Source organism: Monodelphis domestica, chromosome 4 (assembly GCF_027887165.1).
Source record: "Monodelphis domestica isolate mMonDom1 chromosome 4, mMonDom1.pri, whole genome shotgun sequence".
NCBI classification, from domain to species: domain Eukaryota; kingdom Metazoa; phylum Chordata; class Mammalia; order Didelphimorphia; family Didelphidae; genus Monodelphis; species Monodelphis domestica.
In genome coordinates this window covers 52,789,682-52,814,246 of record NC_077230.1, presented here as the reverse complement: position 1 = coordinate 52,814,246, position 24,565 = coordinate 52,789,682, and the positions used below count along the sequence as shown (strand labels likewise).

The 24,565-nt window shown below is 35.3% G+C and overlaps 1 protein-coding gene across 1 annotated transcript in view; it reads right to left on the bottom strand.

Moving 5' to 3' along the window:
- Window positions 1-24,565, bottom strand: part of IL1RAPL1 (interleukin 1 receptor accessory protein like 1) — a 1,590,341-nt gene that overhangs the window by 748,640 nt on the left and 817,136 nt on the right. The gene's annotated exons all lie outside the window — the stretch shown is intronic.

The following is a 24,565-nucleotide window of genomic DNA, read 5'->3' as shown; positions in this document are numbered from 1 at the left end:
GGAGAAACCCTCCACCAACCTGTGAGGCCGTGTTTCAGCTCCAAACTGAGGAAGGTCCGAACCTTATTCAGGGACATCCCTCCTACCTCTTTCCTGATACCTCTCCAATCCAAACTGGTTATTAAACTTCATCTTATTTGAATTCGCAGTCAGATAAGTGGACTATCTTTTCTGGGGCATAGATGGAGTTGAAAATCAGTTCAGTCATTCAATGACAATAATCCTTATTGGTCCCCTGCTGCTTCCTCTCAGCAGGGGGGTCATCTCTCTCCTTTGCCTCACCAGCAGCAATATTCCCTCTCTCCCCTTAAACTCCTCCATACCCTGCTAAAAACTTTCATTATCCCCTGTTTTTTCCAACCCCCCAACTTTTCAAAATAAATATAACATATGATGGTATACTTTAAGAATGCCAGATAATCAATCAAAAAAACTAATTAAAACAATTAACAAAACTTTAGCAGATTTGAAGAATAAAAACCCTACATATATCCTTAGCATTTCTCTATAATACCAAGAGTCCAACAATAAGAGATAGAAAGAGAAATCCTGTTTAAAATAACTATAGACAATATAAAATACCTAAAGGTCTATCTGCCCAGTCAAACCCAGGAACTATATGATCACAATTACAAAACATATTTCATACAATAAAATCAGATTTAAACAACTGGAAAACATCAATTACTCATGAGTAGGCTGAGTCAATCCTACCAAAAGTAATGTATTTATTCAGTCTTAGACAAATTGAAATATCAATTTTTTTCATAGTTAGAAAAAATAAAAATATGCATGTGGAAGAAAAAAGAGTCAAGAGTATCAAGGGAATTATTGAAAAAAGTATATATATAAAGGAAATTCACATAGCTGTACCATATATCAAACTATATTATAAAGTAACCATCAAAACAATCTGGAATTGATTAAGATATAGTGGTGGGGCAATGGAATAAATAAAGTGTACAACATGCATTAGTAAAAATAACCTAATTCTTGACAAACTCAAAGATCTAACTTTTGTTGAACTCACACTTTAACAAAAACTTCTGGAAAAACTGGAAAGAAGTGTAGCAGAAATTAGGTATAGATAAACATCTCACCCCATGTACCAAAGTAAAGTCAAAATGGATACATAATTTAGAAATAAAGGATGATACCATAAAGAAATTAGGGGAGCACAAAATAGTTTATCTGTCAGGCCTATGTATGAGGGAAGAATTTATGAGAAAAGTCAAGAAATATAGAATAGTGCAAAATGTAAAATGGATAACTTTGACTATTAAATTACAAAAGGTTTGCACAATCAAAAAAATCAATGCAACCAAGCTAAAAAGGCAAACAACAAACTAGGAAAAAATATTTTTAGCAAGAGTCAAAGACCGCATTTCTCATATATATATATATAAAGAACTGGTTCAAATTTATAAGACTTCAAAGAATTCATCAATTGACAAATGTTCAAATAATATGTATAGATAATTCTCAGATTAAGAAATTAAAACTATCTTCAGTCATTGGAACTTATGCTCTGAATCACTTTATTATAGAAAATCTGATTAATACGGTTCTGAGTTACCACCTCACACCTAACAGGCTGGCTAACATGACAAAAAATGGAAAATGACTAAAGTTGGAGTAAATGTGAAACACTAATACACTGGTATAGTTGTGAATTGATACAACCATTCTGGAGAGCAATTTGGAAAACTCTGCATATCCTAAAATCCAGCAATATTACTACAAGGTCTACATTTCAATGAAATGAAAGATTGATTGAATGGAACTACTTGTCCAAATATATTTATGTCAACTTTTTTTGAGGTAAAAAAAAATAACTGGATACTGATGACCCTCATTGGGGGAATGCCTGAACAAGTTGTGGTATATGCTTGTAAAGGAATTCTGTTGTGCCATAAGAAATGACAAGTTAATCACTTAAAACAACAACAACAACAACATGGAAAGACGTATATGAAGTGATGTAGAGTGAAGTGAGTAGAACCAGGAGAACTTTATACACAATAGCAACAATAACCTATAATGACCAATTGTGAATTGCAACTATTTTCCATAAGGAAAAGACCAAGGAGAACTCTCAGGGTCTCTTGACTAAAAAAGGTTATCTACTGTCATAGAAGGAATTGAAGGAGTCCCAATGCAGATTGTGACACACTTCACTTTATTATTCTCTCCGAATTTTTCTTTAGTGTAAGCAATATCTGGCTTGTTTCACAACATGTGAAACACTGAAATGTATATTATATGACAGTATATGTACAGTCTATATAATATTACCAGTCTTCTTGGGTAGGGGCAGATAGGTGAGAGGGAGAGAGAAAAATGGATTGCAAAATGTCAGAAAATTATTATTAAAAATTGTATTAACATGTAATCAGAAAAAAAAATTTACAAAGACAGAATAGATTGGAGTGGAGAAACTTATTTTTAAAGAAAAGCCCAGAGACTTCCGGGTAAGCATGGCTGCAGAGTAGATGTGGCTTGCTTCCTCTCCTCAGACCCAACAACATAGATGACCTCAAAGGACCCTCCCAAAATAAAAAACAACCATCCTCATAAGAACAGAAAGACACCACAACAAGAGGAAGTTCTGAAGGTAGGTGGGATTCTGGCATCTCCACAATATAAGGGAACGAAAAGCTGACCCACACCCCTCCCCCACCAAACAGCTGGAGCCAGAGCTAAAGTCAGCACTGGCCAGAATCAACAAGTGAGGAAGGGACACCCCAGGACTGAACAACGGGCAGCCCCAGGTCTGGTGACCTGAATAAGATCACCAAGGTCCTTCTCCTGAGAGGACTAACACCCGAAACCCCAGCAGGCAGGTTAGGGGAGCACAGATCCCGGACACCCAGAACTAGCATGCTATGATCACCAAGTGTGCGAAGGGATTTCCTGACGTGAGCAAGGGGCACCTACAGGTCTTTGGAGTTAGCTAAGATCACCAAAGACTAGCACCTGAGAGCACTAACTCCCAAAATGCCAGCAGGCAGGGGAGGGCAGTCCCTGGGCCTCCCCAGGAAGACAGCGCAGCTGCAGAGAACCTAGAATTAGCCTGAGACAAAAGCCTTGACCATTAGACCCTTATACTGAGAGCAAGTATTACTCATTCAGATTTCTGACTGGAAAGGGGAGGAATAAAAAAAAACACAGAAATGGCAAATAGTACCCAAGAACCCCAACACCCCAACACCAAGAAAAGCAAGAAGAAGGGGGTGACTTTGGATATATTTTATGGAGGGAAAACACAAAAAACAGAGGAAATAGCAGAAGAGGAAGCGCAAACAAATGCTCCAAAGCCTTCCAAAAGAAATGGAAATTGTCCACAAGCTCCTGAAGAATTTAAATTGGAAGTTATCAAGAAGATGGAAGCCTTCTGGCAGGAAAAATGGGAAATAATGCAAAAGGAAATCAGCAATCTGTATCATGAAAAAACACGACTACAGAAACAGCTTGAAGCCTCAAATACCAGAATAGACCAAACTGAAAAGGAAACCAGGCTTTAAAGGTGAGAATCAGGCAACTGGAAGACAATGATCTTACAAAGGAACAAGAATTAATAAGCAAAGGCAAAAGACTAAGAAATTAGAAGATAACATAAAATATCTCAATGACAAGGTGAAAGACATGGAAAATAGAGGAAAGAGAGACAATCTGAGAATAATTGGCCTACCAGAAAAGCCAGAAATAAATAATAAGCTCAACATCATAATACACGATATCATCAAAGAAAACAGCCCAGAGATTCTAGAACAAGGGGGCAATACAGGCATTGAAAGAGTTCACAGAACACCGTCTACACTAAATCCCCAAAAGACAACTCCCAGGAATGTAATTGCCAAATTCCAAAGCTTTCAAGAAAAAAGAAAAAATCTTACAAGAAGCCAGAAAAAGAAAATTTAGATATAAAGGAATGCCAATCAGGGCCACACAAGACCTTGCAATTTCCACTCCAAATGACCGTAAAGCATGGAACATGATTTTCAGAAAGGCAAGAGAGCTGGGTCTTCAACCAAAAATCAGCTATCCATCAAAACTGACTATATACTTCCAGGGGAAAGTATGGACATTCAATAAATTAGAAGATTTCCAAGTTTTTATAAAGAAAAGACCAGAACTCTGTAGAAAGTTCAATATCCAAACACAAAGAGCAAGGAAAACTTGAAAAGGTAAATATAAAGGAAAGGGAAAAGGAGAAAAAAAATGTTATCTTTTTCTTTTATTCAAACTCTCTTCTATAAGGACTACAGTTATATCAAATTATATATATATATATTAATATGTGGAGAAAATGTAATTTGTAACTCTCAAAAATTGTATGCATCATTAGAGTAATTAGAAGAATCATAGGGAATGCATAGGGAATGATTGGGGCATTAAGACAATATGGAGAAAGGGGGATTGAAAGAAAGAAAAAGGGAGGGGGTGAATCATTGATGGTACTAAGATATACTTCAAGAAATAGAGAAAAAAACTAAATAGAATAATCTTTCTCACACAAAAATACACATGGGAAGGGGAGGGGAAGAAATTTCCTATAGGGAGGAGAGGAAGAAAGTGCCAATTGGTATTACTAAAAACTTACTCTCAGTGAAATCAACTCTGAGAGCTTAGAACATCTAGATCCATTGGGATCTTAAACTTTATCTTATGCAACAGGGTAAGAGAGAAGGGGAAATCAAGGAGGGGAAGAGAGATGGAGTATAAAAAGGGAGGGAAGGAGAGGGGGGAGGGGAAGGGAACAAAAAGGGAGGGGCTAAAAAGGGAAGCATATCAAGAGAGGGGACTAGGGGGACTAATCAAAAGTAAATCACTGGTTTAAAAGGATGTAGCTAAAGAAGAAACTCCAGAATTAGGGGAGGATATCAAAATGCCAGGGAATCCACAAGTGACAATTGTAACTTTGAACGTGAATGGGATGAAATCACCCATAAAACATAGATGAATAGCAGAATGGATTAGAATCCAAAACCCTACCATATATTGTCTTCAAGAAACACATATGAGGCGGGTTGATACTCACAAGGTTAGAATTAAAGGATGGAGTAAGACCTTCTGGGCCTCAACTGATAGAAAGAAGGTAGGAGTTGCAATCATGATATCTTACAAAGCCAAAGCAAAAATAGACTAGATCACAAGGGATAGGGAAGGTAAATATATTCTGTTAAAAGGGAGTATAGACAATGAGGAATTATCACTAATCAACATGTATGCACCAAATGGTATAGCACCCAAATTTATAATGGAAAAACTAGGAGAATTGAAGGAGGAAATAGACAGTAAAACCATATTAGTGGGAGACTTGAACCAACCACTATCAAATTTAGATAAATCAAACCAAAAAATAAATAAGAAAGAGGTAAAAGGTGTGAATGAAATCTTAGAAAAAATAGAGTTAAAAAACATGTGGAAAAAAATAAATAGGAACAAAAAGGAATATACCTTCTTCTCAGCACCACATGGCACATTCACAAAGATAGATCATACACTAGGTCACAGAAACATGGCATACAAATGCAGAAAAGCAGAAATAATAAATGCAACCTTTTCAGACCATAAGGCAATAAAAATAATGATCAGTAAGGGTACATGGAGAGCCAAATCAAAAATTAATTGTAAATTAAATATGATACTCCAAAATTGGTTAGTTAGAGAACAAATTATAGAAATAATTAATAATTTCATTGAGGAAAATGACAATGGTGAGACATCCTTTCAAACATTATGGGATGCAGACAAAGCAGTACTCAGAGGGAAATTCATATCCTTGAATGCATATATTAACAAATTAGGGAGGGCAGAGATCAATGAATTGGAAAGGCAAATCAAAAAACTTGAAAGCAAAAAATTAAAAACCCCCAGAAGAAAACCAAACTAGAGATCCTAAAAATTAAGGGATAAATCCTTACCTTTAGGATAGATCCTAAAAATTGAAAGTGATAGAACTATTAAACTAATAAATAAGACCAGAAGCTGGTACTTTGAAAAAACAGACAAAATAGACAAAGTACTGGTAATCTAATTAAAAAAACGAAAGAAGAAATGCAAATTAACAGCATCAAAGATGAAAAGGGGGACCTCACCTCCAATGAAGAGGAAATTCAGGCAATCATTAAAAAATACTTTGCCCAACTATATGGCAATAAATAAACCTAGGTGATATAGATGAATATTTACAAAAAATATAAGTTGCCTAGACTAACAGAAGAAGAAATAGAATTCTTAAATAATCCCATATCAGAAATAGAAATCCAAGAGGCCATCAAAGAACTCCCTAAGAAAAAATTCCCAGGGACTGATGGATTCACAAGTGAATTCTATCAAACATTCAAATAACAGCTAATCCCAATACTATACAAACTATTTGATATAATATGCAAACAGGGAGTTCTACCAAATTCCTTTTATGACACAAACATGGAACTGATTCCAAAGCCAGGCAGGTCAAAAACAGAGAAAGAAAACTATAGACCAATCTCCCCAATGAATATAGATGCAAAAATCTTAAATAGGATACTAGCAAAAAGACTCCAACAAGTGATCAGGGAGATCATTCACTATGATCAAGTAGGATTTATTCCAGGAATGCAGGGCTGGCTCAATACTGGGAAAACCATCCACATAATTGACCATATCAACAAACAAACAGACAAAAATTACATGATTATCTCAATATATGCAGAAAAAGCCTCTGACAAAATACAACACCCATTCCTATTAAAAACACTAGAAAGCCTAGGAATAGAAGGGTCATTCCTAAAAATAATAAACAGTATATATCTAAAACCATCAACTAACATCATCTGCAATGGGGATAAACTAGATGCATTCCCAATAAGATCAGGAGTGAAACAAAGATGCCCATTATTACTTCTATTATTTAACATTGTACTAGAAACACTAGTAGTAGCATTTAGAGAAGAAAAAGAAATTGAAGGCATCAAAATAGGCGAGGAGACCAAGTTATCACTCTTTATGGATGATATGATGGTCTACTTAAAGAATCCTAGAGAATCAACTAAAAAGCTAGTTGAAATAATCAACAAATTTAGTCAAGTTGCAGGTTACAAAATAAACGTGCATAAGTAATCAGCATTTCTTTGTATTTCCAACACAGCTCAGCAGCAAGAATTAGAAAGAGAAATCCCATTCAAAATCACCTTAGACAAAAGAAAATACTTAGGAATCTATCTCCTGAGACAAACACAGGAACTATATGAACACAACTACAAAACACTCTCCACACAACTAAAACTAGACTTGAGCAATTGGAAAAATATTAACTGCTCATTGGTAGGACGAGCCAATATAATAAAAATGACCATCCTACCCAAGCTTATTTATCAATTTACTGCTATACCCATTGAACTTCCAAAAAAAATTTTTACTGACTTAGAAAAAATCATTACAAAGTTTATTTGGAAGAACAAAGGGTCAAGGATATCCAGGGAAATAATGAAAAGAATACAAAGGAATGTGGTTTTGCAGCCCCAGATCTCAAACTCTATTATAAATCAGTGGTCATCAAAACAATTTGGTACTGGCTAAGAGACAGAAAGGAGTATCAGTGGAATAGACTTGGGTTAAGTGACCCCAGTAAGACAGTATATGATAAACCAAAAGAACACAGCTTCTGGGACAAAAACCCACTATTTGACAAAAACTGCTGGGAAAACTGGAAGACAGTGTGGGAGAGATTAGGTTTGGATCAACTCCTCACACCCTACACCAAGATAAACTCAGAATGGGTGAATGACTTGAACATAAAGAAGGAAACTATAAGATAATTAGGTGAACACAGAATAATATACATGTCAGACCTGTGGGAAGAGAAAGACTTTAAAACCAAGCAAGACTCAGAAAGAATCTCATAATGTAAAATAAACAATTTTGATTACATCAAATTAAAAAGGTTTTGTACAAACAAAACCAATATAACCAAATTGAGAACAGAAGCAACAAATTGGGAAACAATCTTCATAACAAAATCCTCTGACAAAGGTCTAATCACTCAAATTTATAAAGAGGTAAATCAATTGTACAAAAAATCAAGCCATTCTCCAATTGATAAATGGGAAAGGGACATGAATAGGCAGTTTTCAGCCAAAGAAATCAATACTATTAATAAGAACATGAAAAAGTGCTCTAAATCTCTTATAACCAGAGAAGTGCAAATCAAAACAACTCTGAGGTATCACCTCACACCTAGCAGATTGGCTAATATGACAGCAAAGGAAAGTAATGAATGCTGGAGGGGATGTGGCAAAGTTGGGACATTAATTCATTGCTGGTGGAGTTGTGAATTGTTCCAACCATTCTGGAGGGCAATTTGGAACTATGTCCAAAGGGATAAAAGACTGTCTGCCCTTTGATCCAGCCATAGCACTACTGGGCTTATACCCCAAAGAGATAATAAGGAAAAAGACTTGTACAAGAATATTCATAGCTGCGCTCTTTGTGTTAGCCAAAAATTGGAAAATGAGGGGATGCCCTTCAATTGGGGAATGGCTGAACAAATTGTGGTATATGTTGGTGATGGAATACTATTGTGCTCAAAGGAATAATAAAGTGGAGGAATTCCATGGAGACTGGAACAACCTCCAGGAAGTGATGCAGAACGAAAGGAGCAGAACCAGGAAAACATTGTACACAGAGACTGATACACTGTGGTACAATTGAATGTAATGGAATTCTCCATTAGTGTCAATGCAATGTCTCTGAACATTCTGCAGGGATCCAGGAAAAAAAAAAAAAACACTATCCACAAGCAAAGGACAAACATGGGAGTAAAAACACCCAAGATAAGCAACTGCTTGACTACAGGGGTGGAAGGGATGTTAATGAGGATAGACTCTACATGAACACTCTAATACAAATACCAACAACATGGAAATGGTTTTAATCAAGGACACATTTGATACCCAGTGGAATCGTGCATTGGCTAGGGGAAGGTTGGTGGGAGGGGGGGAGGAAAAGATAAGGATCTTTGTTTCCAAGGAATATTGTTTGAAAGTGACCAAATAAAATAATGTTTAAATTGGGGGAAAAAAAAAAGAAAAGCCCAGAATCTGGCATATAGTAGATGTTTATTAAATGCTTGATATCACCTCCCGTCCCCCTTTCTAAGAGAGGAAGTATGACAGAGAGGGTCAAGATTTATGTACAGAGTGCTTAGCCTTTCAGAGTCCCTCAGCAATTTTCTAAAATTAATTTACAAAGCAATTATATTGTTTGTTAGGGGAAGGAGTTTTCATAGTTGAAGTTCCCTACAGTACTTACCTTAAAAATCCAATGCATTTTGAATAATAAGCTAACTTGACTATTTGAACAAAGAAGTGAAATTCTTAACTTTGAATGGACGAATTAAATACTAAATTTATTTTTCAATGCTTATGCAATATTTCTATTCTGAGTTATATGGTTCCAAAATTAACCTTTCTGAAATGGAGATAATATATTTTATTCATGTATTTGGAGTAAAAAATATTGAGTGTTTTTTTTAAATGATAAAGCTACCATTTATTATTTTGTTGGTAAATTTTACTCAAGAAGAAAGTAATCTTTAAATATATCAACTGGCCAGAACAACTTCAATCCCTGAGTTAGAAGACTTTAATTTGAAATGTAGTTCTATTAACCTACCTACGTGATTATAGGGAAGTTTTTTTCATCATTCTGGACTTCTCAGTTATAAAACAATATATATAGGCAAGATAATCTCCAAAGGCCATTTAAGTTCTCTACACTATGATGTTAATACAAACAATAATTATTTCCTGAATTCTAAATTTGCATGTTAGTTACTTATTAATTAATATAAACTACTTTAAGAAAAACTATTATTCCAGTCTAAGAGCTTCATAAAATTACACTTTGTTCACATAATCTCATCTTGTCACTCATCTTTCAATCCTATGTCTGACATCCCTCATATCCACCACATATTCCATTTTCAGTTATGATAATCTTGACCATATTAATATTAATTGAATTTCAGATTTAAAAGGAAGTTGACATCTGACAAGAAGTTCCATTATAGCATCTTTTTGAAGTGGTCATCAAAAAAAAAAGATCCTCAGCAAATTTAAACTTCAAAAAAGATGCTTTTTCTCTTCTTTTAAACAAGCAAACTCATTTTTACATATCCATGATTTATTTAGCCAAATTGTTCTTTCATACCACCTTCATACATAAGTTATATAAACACAAACTGTAGCATAGGCAATATTGAAGCTCAACTCTGACATTCTTCATGGAACTTTTTGAGACCTCTGAACCTCAGGATCTCTGTCTACTTCTTTTTTTCTTGGAAAATAATTTTACCTTGGAAAGAAATTGTAACAGACATGCTCACAGAGAGAAGTATATAGTAAATGTTTTATATATACTAAACATACATATTTCTATGAAATATATTATCTTAACAAATTTTGAGTTCCTTTAGAGTTGTGTCTTAACCAACATTGTCTCTCTTCTTTGCCTGAATTGTCTGCCAATGCCCAGCACAATGCCTTCATGCACAATCAGTAATTAAAATTTATGTTATTAAATATGCATAAAACATTATTCAATGCTTCTCAGGAAAATGTGAGTTCTCTTTGAGGGTCTAAATAATGCCTGTCCTCATTCAATCAACCCCCCTTTTTAAGTAGGTCTTTTATGAGTCCTCTATTAAAATAATATTAACTTCTAATTATCTATAAGTTTGTGTTCTAACTTGGTTTTGCCTTTGGTTGACATTTCTCTCTGTGTGGCAAGTTAGACCAAATGTTTGCTTTCAAGATCCTTTTCATCTTCTTCCAATGATAATTAATTCATCTTAATTAAACTTATTTATAAAATTATGATCACTTTTATATGATTCATTTTGACAATTTCCCATTTTATCACAAAATGCAAGTTTCAATAGTTCATCACTAAGCTAATACCTTTGCACATTAATATATTTTTATTTCTCATGGTTATTCTTTTAATTTGCTTTTGAGGAGTTTTAACTCTGATGAGTTGATGGCATCAAACAGTAGTAATGTGAACTCTAGAAGGTTCATGTAATCTGGAAAATTTCTTAAAGGAGGGAGCCCTCATAGCAACATAATTACATAACCTTGAATGATTGATGAACTGGAACCAAGACTCAGTAAGAGTTAGTAGTATAATATGAGGATCAAACTAGTTAATATAATATTGAGCTCCATTAGTAGGGATGTGGCTCCAGGAATAGGAAGATGACAATTCTACTATGCCTAGATTTCTATAATGTTCCATTCTGAATATAATGTTTTAAAAAGTCTGGAAATCTGCTGGAAATTGCAAAGAGAATGCTGAAAGACCTTGACTCTATGATATATAAGACTAGGTTAAATCTAGAGACAAGAAGATTCAAGAAGTACATGATTACTTCACATATTTGGAAAAGGTGTCATATGAAGGAGAGATTATATAATTTTACAATAAAAGACAAAACCAAAGAAAATGAGTAGAATCTACAAAGATACAAATGAGACTTTATATTAGGGGGAAATGCTTCAAAATTAGAATCCAAGAGGAGACAGAATCAAGATGGAAGCGTAGAAGCAGAAAAAGTTCAGGACTCTGAATACCCTTCCTTATCAATTACAAACTAAATGCTCCTGGGGACTGAAAATCAAGCCTAACAATAAGACCAAGCCAAGGAACCCTCCTGCTGAACTCAATCCAAAAGGTACACCTCCAAAAGCAAGAATTCTAGAACACTTCTGTTTAAGAGGAAGGTCGCAGGACCTCTCCCACCCTTACTTAGAGCGCTAAGACTCCAGTGGCAACAGGAACCACTGGGCGGGCAAAGGCACTTGTCTGGAGGGTGTACCTTGTGGGAAGGGCTGTTCCAGTCTCAGAGCACCAAACACAGGTGGTGAGGAAGGAGATAGAAAGGGAGTGCAGAGTTGGCAGCATGATCACAATGGCAGAGACCCTCCATATTGCTCCAGCCTTCCAGGAGGTTTTGGTCTCAGAGCATATGCAGCCCAACCTAGCTGAACTTAATCCCATCAAAAGTCTTCAGAGGTTAGGGAAGCCCAAGATCCAACACCCCTCCCCCACAGACTGCTGGATTTTAATCCAATCAAAAGCCTCCAGAGGACAGTAAAGCTCAAACTCTAACACCCCTCACCCACAGACTGCACAGAGAGATTTTCTGTCAAAGCTCCAATAGGGGAGACTGAAAGAAGCCCCCCAAACCAAAAAACTGAGAGGAGCAAGAAGACAGAAAAATTGGGGAGTAAGGAAGGGGGTAAATATGAACAAACAACTGAAAAAGAAGAAAGAAATTACAATAGACAGCTTCTATACAGGCAACGAACAAAAAGCAAATGGAACAGAGGAGAATGGATCATCAAACAATAAATCAGAAATCCCAGAGAACTGGATACAGGCTTTGGTAGAACTCAAAATGCATTTCAAAACACAATTAAGAGAGACTGAAGACAATTGAGAAAAGAACTTAAAAACTAAGATAAGTCATCTGGAAACAGAAAATAATATCTTGAAAGCCAAAATCAACCAGCTTGAAAATGAGGCAACGGAGATGAAAGATGAGGCAAAGAAGATGAAAGATGAGCCAAAGGAGATGAGAGATGAGGGAAAGAGGATTAAAGAAGACCTACAAAGAAATTCATACCAGAAGGAGAATGATAACCTATAGGGAATTAGAAGGGTAACAAATGGACTAGTGGGGAGGGAAGCAGTATAAGGGAGGGAGAGAGTGGGGGGTAGTTTTAAAAAGATGACAAAGAAAGTAAGGGGGAGAAAGAAGGAAGGAGGGTAAAAAGTTAAGTATAAGGGCAGAAACTAGGTGGACTGATTAAAAGCAAACATTGATATAGAAGGAAATATTGAAAGAAGAAAAGGAAGGACTAGGAGTAGAAATCAAAATGCTGGGAAATACACAGCTGGTAATTATAACTCTGAATGTGAATGGAATGAACTCACCCATAAAATACAAGTGAATAGCAGAGTAGATTAGAATCCAAAACCTTACCATATTCTGTCTACAAGAACACGCATGAGGAAGGTAGACACTCATAGAGTGAAAGTAAGAGGATGGAGCCAAATCTATTGGTCATCAACTGATCAAAAGAAGGCAGCGGTCTCAATCATGATATCTGACAAAGCCAAAGTAAAAATAAATCTATTTAAAAGAGATAGGGAAGGTAATTATATCCTGATCAAAGTCAGTATAGACAATGAGGAAATATCAGTACTCAACATATATGAACCAAATGGCATAGCATCCAAATTCTAAAGGGGAAACTAGTGGAGCTCAAGGATGAAATAGATAGAAAAACTATACTAGTGGGAGACCTGAACTTTCCTGTATCTGAACTAGATAAATCAAACCAAAAAATACATAAGAAAGAGGTAAGAGAAGTGAATGAAATCTTAGAGAAATTAGAGTCAGTAGATATGTGGAGAAAAATAAATAGGGACAAAAAGGAATATACCTTTTCAGCATCACGTGGTACATTCACAAAAATTGACCATGTATTAGGGCATAAAAGCATTGCAAACAAGTGCAAAAGAGCAGAAATAATAAATGCAATCTTCTCAGATCAAAATGCAATGAAAATAATTAGTAAGTGTACATGGAGAGGTAAATCAAAAAATAATTGGAAATTAAACAAAACGATTCTCCAAAATTTGTTAGTCAAAGAACAAATCATAGAAATAATTAACAATTTCATTGAAGAAAATGACAATGGTGAGACATCCTTTCAAAACATATGGGATGCAGCCAAAGCAGTACTCGGGGGAAATTTATATCCTTGAGTTCATATATTAAAAAACTAAGGAGGGCAGAGGGCAATGAATTGGGCATGCAAATGAAAAAAACTAGAAAGCGAACAAATTAAATATCCTCACATGAAGACTATATTAGAGATCCTAAAAATCAAAAGAGAAATTAATAAAATTGAAAGTCAAAGAACTATTGATTTAATAAATTAGAATAGAAGCTAGTAATTTAAAGAAAATAGACAAAGTACTGGTCAGTCTAATTTAAAAAAAAAAGGAAAGAATAAAACCAAATTGACAGTATCCAAGATGAAAAGAGAGTCCTCACCTATAATGAAGAGGAAATTAAAGTAATAATTAAAAATTATTATGCCCAAATATATGGCAACAAATATGGAAATCTAAGTGATATGGATGAATACTTAAAAAAATAAATTGCCTAGACTAACAGAGGAAGAAATAGATTACCTAACCTATGCCATATCAGAAAAAGAAATTGAACAAGTCATCAAAAAACTCTCTAAGAAAAAATCCCCAGGTCCAGATGAATTCACAAATGAATTCTATCAAACATTCAAAGAACAATTAATCCCAATTTTAAACAAACTATTTGACAGAATAAGCAAAGAAGGAGTTCTACCAAATTCCTTTAACAACACAAATAAGGTACCAATTCCAAAGCCAGGCAGGTCAAAAACAGAGAAAGAAAACTATAGACCAATCTCGTTAATGAATATAGATGCAAAAATCTTAAATAGGATACTAGTAAAAAGACTCCAGCAAGTTGTCACAAAGGTTATTCTCTATGACCAGGTAGGGCTCATACCAGGAATGCAAGGATGGTTCAATATTAGGAAAACCATCCACATAATTGATCATATTAACAAGCAAACTGACAAAAATCACATGATTATCTCAATAGATGCAGAAAAAGCCTTTTATAAAATAACAATACCCATTCCTATTGAAAACACTAGAAAGTATAGGAATAGAAGGGCCTTTCCTAAAAATAATAGACAGCATATATCTAAAACCATCAGCAAACATCATCTGCAATGGAGATAAACTAAAAACCTTCCCAATAAGATCAGGAGTGAAACAAGGATGCCCATTATCACCTCTATTATTTAACATTGTACTAGAAACACAATTATGGTAGAGATAGGAGAGAGAGAAGTTTTTGTAGGACTGGTGGTCTAGCTCTAAAATGAAAAACACAGGATTCCATCGGAATGTCCTCGGGTTGGTGGCAGTTGGAGCTGAGTTGGGGGTTTGCTGGCCACACTGTGGGAGAGGAAAAAGTGGGCTTTTGAACTTACTCTCTGTCTCTCTCGGGCTCTGAGCAGTTGGAGCTGAGAGGACTTTTTTGGATTTCTATGTGAGAGACTGAAGTTACTTTTTCCCTGGAGGCTTTGGTTGGACACTCCGAGAGGAGCAACTTGGATTTTGAACTTACCCTGTGACTCTCTCTGGCTCTGGACAGTTGGAGCTGAGGGAGGGTCTTTTGTTTCTCTGTGTCTGGGAATGAAGTCATACTTTTCCCTGGAGGCTTTGGCTAGACACTCTTGAGAGGAGAAACTTGGCTTTTGGACTTTGTTTCTCTGACTTTGGACAGTTGACATTTACAAGAAGGAGCAAGCTAGCTAAAGAAGAATAAAGAAGATCTTAAAAAGCCATTGTCAAAGATGGCAGCCTAGAAGGAGCAGAAGTTCAGACCTCTGAAAACCCTTCCTTACAGATCACAAACTGAATTCTCCAAGGGGACTGGAAACCAAACTTAACAACAAGACAGAGCCAAAGAACCCGCCTGCTGGATCTAATTCAAAAGGTACACCCCCCGAAAAGGTGGAATTTGAGAGCACCCGGGTTTAAGGGGAAAACTGAAGGAAGGTCCCAGGACCCATCCCCCTGACACCCAGAGCTCTGAGATTCCAGCAGCAGCAGGAATTTCTGGGTGGGCAAAGGTGCTGGTCTGAAGGGAAAAGCTTAAGAGTAGGTCTGGCCAAGTTCAGAGAGTACAACACAGATAGCAGGGAAGGAGCTAGAGAGGGAGCAGAGACCTGGCAGCCTGGTCAGAGCTTTGGAGATCCTCCATATTTGCTCAAGCCTTCCAGGAAGTTTAGGACTCAGAGCAAAATCAGCCCAACTAAGCTGAGCTTAATCCCATCAAAAGTCTCCAGAACTCAGGGAAGCCCAGGCTTCCCACCCATCCTCATTGACTGCTGGACTTTAAGCCAATCAAAAGCCTCCAGAGGACAGGGAAGCTCAATCCCCCAAAAACCCTCCCCCAGAGACTACACCAAGAGATCTTCTGTTAAAGTTCCAAGAGGGGAGACTGATAGAAGCCCCCAAAAAACAAAAAAAAAAATGAGAGGAACAAGAGCACAGACAAATATGGGGAGTAAAGAAGGGGTAAATTTGAGTAAACCACAGAAAAAGAAGAAAGAAACTACAATAGACAGCTTCTACTCAGCAAATGGAAAAGAGGGGGAGAGATCAGCAAATGATAAATCAGAAATCCCAGCGAATTGGATACAGGCTGTGGAAGAACTCAAAACACAACATCAAGAGGCCAAAGAAAATTGGGAAAATAAGATAAGTAATCTGGAAACAGAGGCACTCAAACGAAAATGAGCAAATAGTGTCTTGAAAGCCAAAATAAACCAGCTGGAAAATGAGGCAAAGGAGATGAAAGATGAGGTAAAGAGGATGAAAGACGATCTTCAAAGAAAATCAGACCAGAAGGACAAGGATGACCAAAAAGCCAGAGATGAAATCCAATCTTTAAGGACCAGAATACAACAACTGGAATTAAGTGACCTCAAAAGGGCAGCAGGACACAATAAAACAAAACAAAAAGAATGAAAAAATTGAGGAAAATGTGAAGCATTTCATTCACAAAACAGATGATTTGGAAAATCGTTTAAGAAGAGACAATTTAAGATCATTGGACTACCAGAAGACCATGACAAAAGAAAAAGCCTGGACATAATACTAGATGAAATTATTCAGGAAAACTGTCCTGATATCCTAGAACAAGAGGGGAAAGTAGAGATTGAAAGAATCCATGGATCACCCCCTGTATTTAATCCCCAACTGACAACACCAAGAAATGTTATAGCCAAATTCAAAAACTATCAGATCAAAGAAAAGATATTACAAGCTGCCAAGAAGAAGCCATTCACCCCCATTGCCTAGCCCTTACCACTCTTCTGCCATGGAGCCAATACACAGTATTGACTCCAAGATGGAAGGTAAGGGTTTAAAAAAAAAAAAAAGAAGAAGCCATTCAGGTGAGGTTAACACAGGATCTGGCTGCATCCACACTGAAGGACCAAAAGGCATGGAATACAATATTCCAGAAAGCAAGGGAACTAGGTCTACAACCAAGAATAAAATACCCATCAAAACTGACCATATTCTTACAGGGGAAAATATGGTCATTCAACACAACAGAAGAATTCCAAGCATAAATAAATAAAAGACCAGACCTGAACAGAAAATTTGATGTCCAAACACAGAACTCAAGAGAAACATCAAAAGGTAATTGAAAAAGAGGGGAAACAAAACATAACAAAACAAAAACAATCTCAAACTATATTACAAAGCAGCAGTCATCAAAACAATTTCGTACTGGCTAAGAGACAGAAAGGAGGATCAGTGGAATAGACTTGGGGAAAATGACCTCAGCAAGACAGTATATGATAAACCCAAAGATCCTAGCTTTTGGGACAAAAATCCACTATTTGATAAAAACTTCTGGGAAAATTGGAAGACAGTGCGGGAGAGATTAGGTTTGGATCAATACTTCACACCCTACACCAAGATAAATTCAAAATGGGTGAATGACTTGAACATAAAGAAGGAAACTATAAGTAAATTAGGCAAACACAGAATAGTATACATGTCAGACCTTTGGGAAGGGAAAGACTTTAAAACCAAGCAAGACTTAGAAAGAGTCACAAAATGTAAAATAAATAATTTTGATCACATCAAATTAAAAAGCTTTTGTACAAACAAAACCAATGTAACTAAAATCAGAAAGGAAGCAACAAATTGGGAACAATGTTCATAAAAACCTCAGACAAATGTTTAATTACTCAAATTTACAAAGAGCTAAATCAATTGTACAAAAAATCAAGCTACTCTTCAATTGATAAATGGGCAAGAGACATGAACAGGCAGTTATCAGCCAAAGAAATCAAATCTATTAATAAGCACATGAAAAAGTGCTCTAAATCTCTTATAATCAGAGTTGCAAATCAAAACAACTCTGAGGTATCACCTCACACCTAGCAGACTGGCTAATATGACAGCAAAGGAAAGTAGTAAATGATAGAGGGGATGTGGCAAAGTAGGGACATTAATTCATTGTTGGTGGGGTTGTGAATTGATCCAACCATTCTGGAGGGCAAAGGGCGATAAAAGACTGTCTGCCCTTTGATCCAGCCATAGCACTGCTTGATTTGTACCCCAAAGAGATAATAAGGAAAAAGACTTGTACAAGAATATTCATAGCTGCACTCTTTGTGGTGGCCAAAAATTGGAAAATGAGGGGATGCCCATCAATTGGGGAATGGCTAAACAAAATGTGGTATATGTTGGTGATGGAATACTATTGTGCTCAAAGGAATAATAAAGTGGAGGAATTCCGTGGAGACTGGAACAACCTCCAGGAAGTGATGCACAGCAAGAGGAGCAAAACCAGGAAAATGTACACAGAGACTAATACACTGTGGTACAATCAAATGTAATGGACTGTTCCATTAGTGGCAATGCAGTGACCCTGAACAACTTGAAGGAATCTATGAGAAAATCTATGAGAAAAACCACTATCCACATTCAGAGGAAACACTGTGGGAGTAAAAACACCTGAGGAAAACAACTTCTTGAATATATGGATCGAAGGTATATGGTTGGGGATGTAGACTCTAAATGAATATCCTAGTGCAAACATCAACAACATGGAAATAGGTTCTGATCAAGGACACAAGTAATACCCAATGGAATTGCGCATTGGCTGCGGGAAGGGTGGGTGGAGGAGAGGGAGGAAAATAATGTGATTATTGTAACCAAGGAATAATGTTCTAAATTGAATAAATAAACTAATTCAAATTGAAAAAGAAAGAAATTTATAAGCTATATGACCATGAAAAAAATAAAGTAAAAAGGTTAAAAAAATTAGAATCTAAAAGTAAAGCGGTTTTCACATCCATCCCTTAAACGGACAGAAATTCCCTGTCCTAGTAGGTATACACACAGAGACTAGAGAACCACTTCTTAGTTATATAACTGAGAAAGATCTTCACATATGGACTGGACTACATGACTACCAAAGTGTTTTTCAATTCTCAAACCCTGTTATTCTACGTAGTTTTCAGCAGAATATAATGTTCATTCATAAGCACACCCACTACCAGAGCTACTTCATGTGTAGTCAGAGCTAAATAATGATCACCTAACATCTTTTAAGTATTCTTATGTTCAGTAATTAGGAATAACTTCAATTTAACTGGAAAAAAATTATGGGCTCTTTCCTTTTTCCCTTACAATTGAAATAGCAAATTGAGTAGGAAATGGCATCAATAAAAATTATATTTCCTTCTTGAATTTCAGAGATATGAGAGAAAGAAAGTGAATAAGTATGATAAATTATAATTTACCAATTAGGATATATTTACTATTCCTTAGAGATAATGGGAGGATACAATCAAGACTCTGAAAAGTAGACATTCTTTAAAAATAGAATAATATCATTTACATTATATCTAATTTGAGTAATAGTTTGATTTATTATATATAAAACCTGATACATAAAGAATTTTAACTCCAGTGATTGTGAGGAATCACAAAAGGCACAGTCTATTAAAATGTGATAATCATGACAAAATAATCATATGGGCCCCCACTGTCATCTCAAATAAGCAATATAGAATCACAGAAACAGAATTTAAAAAACATAAAGGACTTTAGTGACTACCTAGCACAACTCTTACTTAAATAAAATCTACAATGTAACACAATTCACAGATATTTTCGATTGTCCCTGATTATAGGAGATATATATTTTTGAATTTTAGCACATTTCTTTTAATTGCACATGCAATTTAATTTTCCTAAGTACATTTCATCTAACTTGATGAACTAATTGAAAGATTTTAGATTATTACATTAGTGTAGATTTACATTGTCCATTACTTCTAACTGTAACTGCCTGCCCTAAAAGCCTTAGACTACTGAAACTACTATTAGTATTTAAATATTATGGGACTTAGTTCATATGTCTGATTTAAAGAAATGAGAATGAAAAAGGAGCACAGTCCTGATCTGCACAGTGCCAAAGAAGGACAGATATCTACATAGTGCCACAGAAGCACTTATATAACCTGAATAGTGCCCAAAAAAGCACACAGATCAAAAAGAGAAATCAATCATGTTAGGATTGTTGAAACTTTTACACCAATGGGAGAAAAAAAAAAAAGGACTTGAACTCGAGGATGCGGCACTTAACATAAGTTAAGATGCAGGACTCATGGTACTATACTCCTTGTGAAATTTATATCAAGTACCTAACAACTAACTATTCTGGCTCCATATTCTATCCATGAAAAGAAACAATGAAAGAAGAAATGACAAAAAGAAGAAATATATCAGATTAAGGAATAAAAATATAGCCCCTTTTCCTGACTTTCTTTTGGTTGACTGGGGTCCTGGCTGCTGAGTGGGTAAGTTCATGATGTTGGACATGGAATACTTTAATTGGGCATTATTCAAAGTCCTGTTGTAATTTTGTATTTTTTTTCTTATTTAGAATTTTTCCATATAAAATTTAGGATTTGATGCTTAGAAATTTCATCCAATAGTTATTTGGCATTTTGTGCCATATTTTTTCTGATGATTTTAATTGGCAGTGATTCATATACCTCAGACATGTTTCCCTGTGTGATTTCCTTGTTTCTTTATATTCTCCTCAGGGGAATGTGTTTTTATTTCATATAAAAAAAAGTTTATCATTTTAGGGAAAGAAATTTGCTGCCTCCTGGAATGCAGATGGAGATGGCAGTGGAGACCACATGGAGACCATACATTGCTCCAGGAGATCCTGAGAGAAAACCTGTATGCACAAAGTTGAACTTCAGGGGGTTAGAAATTCAATTGTTTGGTTAAAAAAATTCATTTGTTTTGTCAAAAATTCATTTTGTGAAGTTGTGAAGAAGGGGACTGCCCCTGATTCTCTTTGTAAAAAAAGCACCAAATATATAATTTTATTTTGTTGTAAAAATTGTTGCCATTTCTCCCTTGCATTGATGTATATATCCTTTATTTTTATTGTGATTGTAAACTTATTTGTGTTTGTTTTGATCCATTGGGGAGACTGGTCTCCCAAAGGATCACAAGGAGATATGTGCATTTTAAAATGGCTATGAACCATCTCCCAGGACTCTCTACCCCGATTTCCTTAGACACTGCCCACTTCCTTTGTGGGAGGTGTCTGAGAAAGTATAAAAGAAGAGAGAAACACAGGGTTTTGCACCTTTTCTGTAGAAGCACTTTTTCTGCAGAGGCCTTTTCTGGAGAAGAGCCTTTTCCCAGGAGAGAGCCTTGATCCCTACATAGCTGCTGGAGATCAAATTTTCTTTAGCCTTTCCCAAACCTTTCTTTTCTGGCCTAAATAAACCTATATAGCTATCCCTAGAGTCTGGCTTGATTAAGTTTAAATCCCTAGAATAAACTACAGCTAGAAAGAAAAGCCTGGTCAATTTCCCTACCAGAGCAGGGGTGGGGGGTACCTCTGGCTTCCTTTCCCTTCTTTTCCCTCCCCTTTCCCTATATTTTCCCATCACAAAAAGTATTCTGATAAAGGATAAAGGACACCCAGGTTTAAATTGTCCCATCCAACACTGACTGATTCAGTTACCCAGTCCTAATTACTGCAACCTTCTGGACTTCCATTTCCATAATTGTAAAATGATGGCAGCCCCCCCAAAATATCTACCTCACAAGGTCACCATAAGCAGCATCTGATACATGAATATGCTTTGCAAACCTTAATGTACCATATACATGTTAACAATTACTGTATAAAATTAGTTAATATTAGAATCTAACATATGTATAGAAATGGAAGTTTTGTGAAACTCTTTACTATTATTACATTTGATCCTTAAAACAAAGCTATGAGGTTATTATCCTTTTTGGAAGGATTAAGAAAATCAAGCTTGGAGGGTGACTTATCTAGAGCCATACAGTGAGTAAGATAGAGGCAATATGGAAATTAGGTCACCCTTACACTAAGTCAAATGTTTTATCCACTGGCACCAAATCCTATTGATTCCACTTTTTAACACTTTATCTCCTGGAATACATTCCATCTTTTCTATTATTATTGGCATTCAAATGGGCTACTTGGGATACCAAAGTTGGTTCCTAACATATATTCCTAACCATAATCTATCCATCCTGTTCCTGTTGCTCTTCTGCTTAAAAATCAGTCTCTCTCTAATTCCCATTAACTTATTTTCAAAATCCTTTCTTCCCTAGCACGTAGGACTATTTTCAGTCGGACATCACTCTGCCTTTCCAAGGTTCTCTTTTGTGCCCAGCTTTGTCTACAGTTTGTTATTCAGTTAAGTAATACGATTCTTTGTTACATGAATACCTCTAGCATCCCCTTTCTCTCTCCCTTTGTCCAGAGTTTTCCTACTAATTGCAATTTCCTTCTACCCTTGGCGTATATCGGCTGTTTCTTTAACAAGCAACGCAAATATTAACCCAAGAAAGCTTCCAATGACTATTTGGACCTCTGCCCCCAAACAATGAAAAATAAAATCCTCTTCTAATACTTTGATTTGAAACTATCTACTCATTATATAATACTGTACATTATAGTTAGAGTAGAATTGAATTATATGTTACTATAGCACTGCATGTTATAATAGCATTGAATTTCTTCTTAAATAGTGAGGTCTGTGATAAAATGTTTATAATTATTGAAAGAATAAACACTGAAAAAAATTAAAGGTAAGAATAAAAGACAATATTGGATTAAGCAAAAAGAGAGGTTAATGGTTAATGAAATTTAAATATTATGCTGATAGTACTTGAAAACAACTTTTTCTCTTTTGAATTCATGCCATTTAATCTTTTGAATAGTCATTGTTTCCCTATTAAAGCATTTGTTGTCCCTTTTCATTGCTGAATTACTACTTCCAAAACATAATAAAAAGATTAGACTAGAACTATTGTGTGGAAGGCAGCATCTCCAAAATTCTGAAATTCTTTCCAAGTTCATTTAAGTAAAACTAATGATGACTTATTAAATAGTTAATGATATGCCAATGTAAATGTTTGTGATATCACTGAGAAAAAAACAACAACAAAAAAAAACCCTTTGTATTCAAACCAATTCATGCTTTTTAAATTGCTACTTTAATTTATAATGGGTTTCCCAAAATGCCTAAATGAAAAAAAAATGTCAATATACCCTTGAATAGACATATCACCTCCTTTGTCAAAAGCATCATTTTCTGAAATGTTATTAACTTCCTCAGCAACATGGCATGCCCATAAAGTTAAAAAGAATTTAACAATATTCAAACTGTATCCCCTTATAAAAATTTGAGCATATTGTAGATGCTGTATTTTCAGAAATTTTCCAACTTCCCCATTAGCCAAAAATGATTCTCTTTTTAATTTCCTAGAGCATTAATTTACAAAGAACTGACTTTCACAAAGGAATATCAATGTCATGATTTTAAAATTCAGGTTAATTACTGTAACATCCCTGTTTTGTCAACAACAACAAAACAATGAAATTATGTTTTAGTCTGTGGACATTTTGCTCAATTCTTATCTGAGAACAGTCAAGAATCTCAACACATTTTGGTGAGAATTATAGATTTTTAAGGTATGCAGCAGACTGGAAAACAAAATCAGATTTCTGTTGGTTGACACAAGTAGAAATAGAGTTTTTTAATATATTGCCATGGCAAACAATTACTAATGCAGCTCTAATATCATAGCTATTTTTATATTTCTCTTAGAATTCTCAGTGCTTAGCACAATGTCTTACACATGGTAGACACTTAATTGATTAATAGGCCAGGCCAAAATGGGGAATTGTATGAGAAAGGATGAGTTATACTTAAAGGAAGATCCAATTTGCTCCATAAACACTCAATATATCCATAAGCACAGTTATTTTTAGATCACATTTCTCTCTCTCTCTCTCTCTCTCTCTCTCTCTCTCTCTATATATATATATATATATATATATATATATATATATGTCTCTCAATATCTATATATATATATATATGAATATATATATAAAGATATAAAGATCTTTCCTATGATATTATATATGGCACTGTCTTCCATTTATAAAGGGACATTTCTTTTTATATGAATTTTAATTCCATTTGTAACCTATAAAGCATAAAATATGACTTTTTAAACAAACTCTGCATCCTTGCTATTTTGTTTTTACTTTCTTAATCATGAATTAGTGATCTAAAGTTGTTTAGTGATGGGCATACATCTTACACAAAATACATGCTATAAATTAAAATGTTGAATTACATTGTGACAAGCTTTGAATCAAGCATAGTTATTGATGCAGTAAGCTAAAGAAAAATGCATATCTGAATAATGCTTGCCAAAAGGATATAAGGTTGTATACATGATGCATGGGACCTAATGACATTATTTTGGGTTCTAAGAACATTCTGGAATTTTAGTGATTCCTCTCCATTTTGGTATTATATTGGCTGGAATATTT